The sequence below is a fragment of the Urocitellus parryii genome, chromosome 6 (assembly GCF_045843805.1).
Source record: "Urocitellus parryii isolate mUroPar1 chromosome 6, mUroPar1.hap1, whole genome shotgun sequence".
NCBI lineage: Eukaryota > Metazoa > Chordata > Mammalia > Rodentia > Sciuridae > Urocitellus > Urocitellus parryii.
Window position 1 is genome coordinate 104,000,023 of NC_135536.1, and position 7,554 is coordinate 104,007,576.

A 7,554-nucleotide genomic window follows, 5' to 3' on the forward strand; every position below is an offset into this window, starting at 1 on the left:
TACCCCTTCTACTGTAAATCATTTCTTCCATTTGTATTATCTTGTCTTACCCCTCCTTTCCTCTTATATGTCCTTATGTATAACCCTGAGGATCGCCTTCCATTTCCATGCGATTTCCCTTCTCACTCCCTTTCCCTCCCACCTCTCATCCCTGTTTAATGTACATCTTCTTCTCAAGCTCTTCGTCCCTACCCTGTCCTTGTTTACTCCCCTTATATCAAAGGGGTCATTTGGTATTTGTTTTTTAAAGATTGACTAACTTCACTTAGCATAATCTGCTCTAATGCCATCCATTTCCCTCCAAATTCTATGATTTTGTCATTTTTTAATGCAGAGTAATACTCCATTGTGTATAAATGCCACATTTTTTTTTATCCATTCATCTATTGAAGGGCATCTAGGCTGATTCCACAATCTTGCTATCGTGAATTGTGCTGCTATGAACATCGATGTAGCAGTGTCCCTGTAGCATGCTCTTATTAGGTCTTTAGGGAATAAACTGAGAAGGGGAATAGCTGGGTCAAATGGTGGTTCCATTCCCAGCTTTCCAAGAAATCTCCATACTGCTTTCCAAATTGGCTGCACCAATTTGCAGTCCCACCAGCAATGAACAAGAGTGCCCTTTTCCCCGCATCCTCTCCAGCACTTATTGTTGTTTGACTTCCTAATGGCTGCCAATCTTACTGGAGTGAGATGGTATCTTAGGGTAGTTTTGATTTGCATTTCTCTGACTGCTAGAGATGGTGAGCATTTTTTCATGTACTTATTGATTGATTGCATGTCCTCCTCTGAGAAGTGTCTGTTCAGGTCCTTGGCCAAAAAATTTTTAAAAAGGAAAAAAAATAGCAATAGTAGCAGACAGTAAGGAAATAGAAGTTTAAAGAATTTAAATAATTTGCCAAAAGTCAGAAAGCTCAAGAACCACAAATTCAACAACCAAAGTTAGATCTGTCCCCAGAGCATGTTGGCTTTAATCACTGCTAATTGTTCTTATTGTTTGTTTGTTTGTTTTGCTTGGATTTGTTGTTGTTGTTGTTGTTGTTTTGCTTGGGGTCTTTCAGGTACTGGGAATTGAACCCAGGGGCACTTAACCACTGAGCCACATCCCCAGCCCTATTTATCTATTTATTTATTTATTTTTACTTTATTTATGTATTTATTTATTTTATATGGTGCTGAGAATTGAACCCAGTGCCTCACACATGCTCTACCCCTGAGCCACAAATCACGCCCTTTATTTTTTATTTTGACACAGGGTCTTACTAAGTTGCTTAGAGTCTCTCTAAATTGCTGAGGCTGGCTTTAAACTTGTGATCCTCCTGCCTCAGCTTCCCCAGCAGCTGCACAACTACACTCGGCTTTTTTTTTTTTTTAAACCACTAAAACAAATCCCCAGCCTGTTTCATTTTTTATTTCAAGTAGCTGGGATTATAGGCATGCACCACCACACCTTGCTCAACCGAAATTAGTTTCCCAAACATGTATCACTTCCTATTTCAATACCTTTGCCCATCTTATTCCTTCTGGAAGGAATGTCTCTACCATATATCCTACATATATATCCTACAAATATATATGCTACATATATATCCTCTGGGCTCAGAGGGTTGCTTCCCTAATTAACTTTAATGAAATTTTGGTTAGGATTTTGCTTTTGATTTAAAGAGGAATAAGAAAAGAAAAGTATTTAAAATTCCATTTCCAGGGAAAAGAGAATAAGGACATATGATGTGTATAACTTAAAGCATTTAAAGTGCATGTAAAGAGTGTCAATTTCCTTTAAAAAGTAAAGAAATACATGTTGTTTCAGAGATGGCTAAGGCTTCTTCCTTCTGAAATCTTTACTAACTTGTCCACCAGACAAAATTTAATATCCACCATTTCCATGCTTCTAATATAGCTTCATCAAATTGGATAATATTTATTTATTTAAAATATCTTCCTAATTCTTCTCTGTGTGTGGGGGGGTGGGGGTAGGGGGGGTGCGTGCGTGCGTGCACGTGCAAGTGCATGTGTTTTATTGGGATTGGAAATCAGGACGTTGGGCATATAAGATAAGTACTCTACCAATAAATAGATCCTCTGATTCTCTCTCTTTTATTTATTTGTTTGTTTGTTTATTGGTACCTGCGATTGCACCCAGGGGTGCTTAACCACTGAGACACATCCCTAGCCTTTTACTTTGAGATCTGTCTCACTAAGTTGCTGAGGTTGACTTTGAACTTGCAATCCTCTTGCCTCAGCCTCCCAAGCTGCTGAGATTAAAGGCTTATGCCACCACAACTGGCTGAGAACCCCTAATTCTTGTAAACAGGTGTGAGTCAGGTGTTATAAGAGATTTAAAAACAGACCCTCACAGTTTAGTAACTATGTATCCAACACATGTTCATTGAACCTCAGTATTAACTTAGGCTCTATTTCAGTAGTTTGTTCAAAAACTAGGAATGACCTCTCAGTGCCTAAAACCCTGATAGCATCATTCAAAATGTTCCACAGAAACTCATTTGTCTAAACTTTTCTTTGCTTTCCTACTCCATTCAGTCAAACTGGTATATACTTGGTAACCTCAAAAGCAACTTTAATTTTTCTTCCTCCATGTGTTGTCCCCCTCATTCTTCCTGTTTATGCACTATTAATCTAGCCTTTAAAGCACAGGTCACAATCTGGTAACTCCTAAATGAAATTAGACTCACAAACATGTTTTCTTTAACCTGTAGTTAATTTTTTTTCATAATTATTCACCAACAATCAACAATTGGGAGTTTTCATGGTGCAAATAAGATTCTAGATTTTCAGTGAAAACTGAAAGGTCAAGCAGACCTACATTCTTGCACAACATCAATTGCCAGGAATTGAGTAGAGACTGCCCTCTTTGGACTGGGCTTGTCTAATGTCACTCCAGCCAGCATTATCCCCGTCAGTATTTGAGTCTGTGACCTCTGTTTTAAGAACTAGACCAAATAGTCCAAATAGTCCTTGAAATTTTTTTCTACACTCCACTTGCTAGAGTAATCTCAATCATGTTTTAGTAGAAAACACCTGTTATTTACATCCTTCATCTATGATGAATCATGGGTTAGTTTGTGGAAATGCTCATGATTATCTGACATCAAAGACAGCAGAGAGAAACTTTGAGGCAAAGCAAAGTACTAAAAACTTTACAAAGTGGCCATTATAATCATTGTTTATCAATTCAAGAAATATTTATGGGCTGGGGATGTGGCTCAAGCGGTAGCGCGCTCGCCTGGCATGCGTGCGGCCCGGGTTTGATCCTCAGCACCACATACCAATAAAGATGTTGTGTCCGCCGAAAACTAAAAAATAATATTAAAAAAAAAAAAGAAATATTTATTCTGTTCCTGCTGGAATTCCTAGTTTAACAAAACAATATTTCTGACATGCTGATGGGCATCTTGATTAGCACTTTATAAACATGATCCATTTACTCTTTGCAACAATTCTAATAAGTAAACATACTGTATTTCTTTCTATAGATGAGGAAACTGAGGTATGCTAGGCTCTAACCCAACTCTCTTTGACTCTGAATCTTTTAGTCTAGTCTTTTGAATTACTGGGTAAATCCATCCTTATTATTATTATTATTGTCATGGTCAAAAATCTGCTTTTTGTTTTTGGTGCTGAGAATTGAACTCAGACATTTGTGGGTGCTAAGTACATCCTCTATTACTGAGCCATGCCCACTCCCTTAATTCTTAGCATTGAAAGTCCAGAGCTTGATTTTTCTCAATGCAATCTATATTGATCAAGTGACAAGGACTAATTCATGGAAATTTTCCAGGTAGTTACATTTTAAATGTCACTTTGAAATTTTACAGATTTTATGTTTATGTTACCAAATCAATGTATTTTGAAAATGGCAACTAGGTGTAGTGGCACATACCTATAATCCCAGCTACTCGGAAGGCCAAGACTGGAGGATCACAAGTTGCCATACTGGGCAATTTAGTGAGAAATTGGGTCAGAATAAAATAAGAAGGGCTAAGGCTGTACCTTGGTGGCAGAGCACCCATGGTTTCAATCCCCAGTACCAAAAAAAAAAAAAAAAAAGTTCGGAAAAATTAAAGAAGTACCTGGTCATTGTCCTGCCTCCATTTTTCTAATGTACTATCTTTGGATTTTGTTAGTGGTGTTTTTTTCCCCTCCCCAGCTTCATCTCATACTGAGAGTATAAACAGCCTTGGCACCAGTAGGACCTGCAGAGCCAGACTTGCAACATATGTATGCATATCTCCAGGCTCCACAGTTTTGTTCACCCCCTTTATAATACTCCTACCTCACTTTCCTGAATTGCTGAGACTACATGCCTGTGCCACACAACCCAGCATCTTTTTTTGTTTGGTTGGTTTTTGGTTTGGAGTGCTGGGTATTGAATCCAGGTCCTTTATAATCCTGTTGGCAGTACAGGTAAGACAGTTTTCTAGACTAGCTATCTTCTTGGTTTGACCATACAAAAAAATTCCTTCCTTGGGCTGGGGATACAGCTCAGTTGGTAGAGTGCTTGCCTCAAATGCACAAAGCCCTAGGTTCAATCCCTAGCACCACCACCACCACCACCCAAAAAAAAAAAAAAAAAAAAAACGAAAGAAAGAAAATTCCTTCATTGCATCACCATTCTGTCTCTCTTTGTTATGTTGACTCTAGAGGTAACAGATGACCAGACCTGATATCCCGAGTCAGGCCTCTGGCCTACGTCTATCTTTATATATATATATATACTCTCCTCATGAGAAAGTGTATAGGAAAAAAATGAACAAAACACTAATTCTAGAGGAGTTCTGGGTTCCAAGATTGTGACAGAAAACATTGAATAAAGAAGGTTAGTGCAGAGCTGTTTATTATCTCTTGCTAAGGTTTATGTATTTGCAATAAAGGTGAGGAGGGATTGCTTCCCCTAATACTAGAGTAGTGATTCTCAAACTCATTCATGTATCAGAATCATGGAGAAGATATGTTAAAAGACTGCTGTTTTGTTAAAATACAGGGTTCCTAATTCTGGAAGTCTACAATTAGACTAGAGCGCTCTCTCTCTCTCTCTCTCTCTCTCTCTCTCTCTCTCTCTCTCTCTCTCTCTCTCTCTCTCTCTTTCTCCAGGGATGGAGATGGAACCCAGGGCCTCGTGAATGCTACACAAGCACTCTTTTCCATGATTTACAATCCCTGCCCCAGGTATTTTCATTTTTAACAAGATCCCATATCATAGGTGATGGGACTATGCTTTGAGAAAATTGCACTAGAATTGACAGATATCTGGTCAACTGGTAGGTTGGCAGGACATAATAATTTTCCCCAGGACTATATAAATGTGAGCTATATCCACATTTTTATTTTTTATTTTGAGACAGGGTCTCACTAAGTCTCCTAGGCTGGCCTCAAACTTGCAATTCTCCTGCCTCACCTTACCAAATTGCTGTGATTACAAGCTTGTCCAAAGCACCCAGCATGTTTTTGTTTGTTGTTTTTATTTTTGAGTGCTGGGTGTTGAATCCAAGTCCTTACATATGCTAAGTAAATACTCTACCTCAGAGCACTGAGTTACATCTCAGTTCCTAGCAGAATAATTTTAATTTTTAAGGAGGGATATCTTAAGAAGGAAGCCGGCATGATATAATTGACCCAATGAAAAATGGGCATAAGATTAGGGGAGCAGGGATTATGAGTTGAAGATAATATAATATATTCTTTTAACTCATTCCTGGTACAATCTACATCATAACATATTTAGGTCCAAATTTTAAAGTTGGAGAGAACTGTTGCACTAATACTAGAGAATATTAAGGCTAAATTAAAAGGGGAAAAGGTTATTTTCCCCCATTCACCATCATCATATACCTTTGACATCACCAGGACAGACAAACATCTGCTAAAGCAACATGGAGTAGAGGCAGCACTTGGTGGAATATTATTGGATTGGATTTGTTTCTGATTAGGTGTGAGACTCCTCTTGGGGTTTCAAGGAAATAACTGAGTCAGGGATGTGCTATGCAGGATACTGGAGATTCTGCAAACATTAAAGACCAAAGCCAGGGCAAATTGAATTGCATGGAAAAACTTGATTTTAACTCAGAATTTTCTCATGTGTTGGATGCAAAGCTGAGATGGAATAAAGGTATACATGCCCTGTACCCTTGCAATTTTCTGCTCAGAGTTGATATTGATGCAGCTAACAATAAAGAACTATCAATTCAATTTTAATAGTCCATTAAAATGATAAGAACAAGATTTTAAAATTATAGCCTTTATAGGTTTATGCTGAATAAGCTGAAGAAGAGAACATAAGCTGGGTAATAATTACAAATTACAGATATTATGTAAAGTGGTATAGAGAAAGGACTAGGAGTGGCCACAGAGGAGATGACAAAATCAAAGGGATGTGCCATATCAGCAACACTTGACAGATGAGCTAAAAATCAGCAAACTGGGGAAAAGTCAAAGATGATACCAAATTTTCTGTCACAGCAGCTAAAAGTCATGATTCAACTAAGAAAAACAGATTTTTTTGAGGGGGGGGGTTACTAGGGATTAAACCCAGGGGGTCACTATCACAGAGCTACATTCAAAACAGTGTCTCACTAAGTTGCTGAGGCTGTCTTTGAACTTGCAATCCTCCTGTGTCAGTCTCCTGAGTCTCTGGGATTAGATGTATATACTACCATGCTAGGACTAGAAAAGCAGAATTTTGAAAGAATAATCAGATCTGTGAATGAATCTCAGAAGTACAGCCCACGCTTAACATACACAAAGCTCTAAATTCAATCCCTAGTATCATAAAAATAAATAAGAGAGTAATCATTTTGATACTGGAAAATTTCTTTCTTTCTTTCATTTTTAAAATTTTTTTTTTTTTAAGAGAGAGAGAGAGAGAGAATTTTTAATATTTATTTTTTAGTTCTCGGCGGACACAACATCTTTGTTGGTATGTGGTGCTGAGGATCGAACCCGGGCCGCACGAACACCAGGCGAGCGCGCTACCACTTGAGCCACATCCCCAGCCCATCATTTTTAAAAAATTTTTAAGCATAAGGCAATAGTCAGTCCATGACTTTATTTTTTTATTAAATTACTTATTTATTCTAATTTGTTATATCTGACAGCAGAATGCCATTCATTTCATATTACATATATAGACCGCAATTTTTCAAGTCACTAGTTGTACACAACGTATTTTCACACCATTCGTGTCTTCATACATGTACTTAGAGTAATGATGTCTAACTCATTCCATGGTCATTCCTACCCCTTGCCCTGTCCCTTCCCCTCCCTCCCTCCTCTTTGCCCTATCTAAAGTTCCTCCATTCCTCCCATGCTCCCCATCCATCGCCATTATGAGTCAGCATCTTCATATCACAGAAAACATTTGGCCTTTGGTTTTTGGGATTGGCTTACTTCACTTAGCATTATGTCCTCCACCTCCATCCATTTACCTGCAAATGCTATGGTTTTATTCTCTTTTTATGCTGAGTAATGTTCCATTGTGTATATATACCAAAGTTTCCCTATCCATTCATCTACTTAAGGGCATCTGGTTGGTTCCAC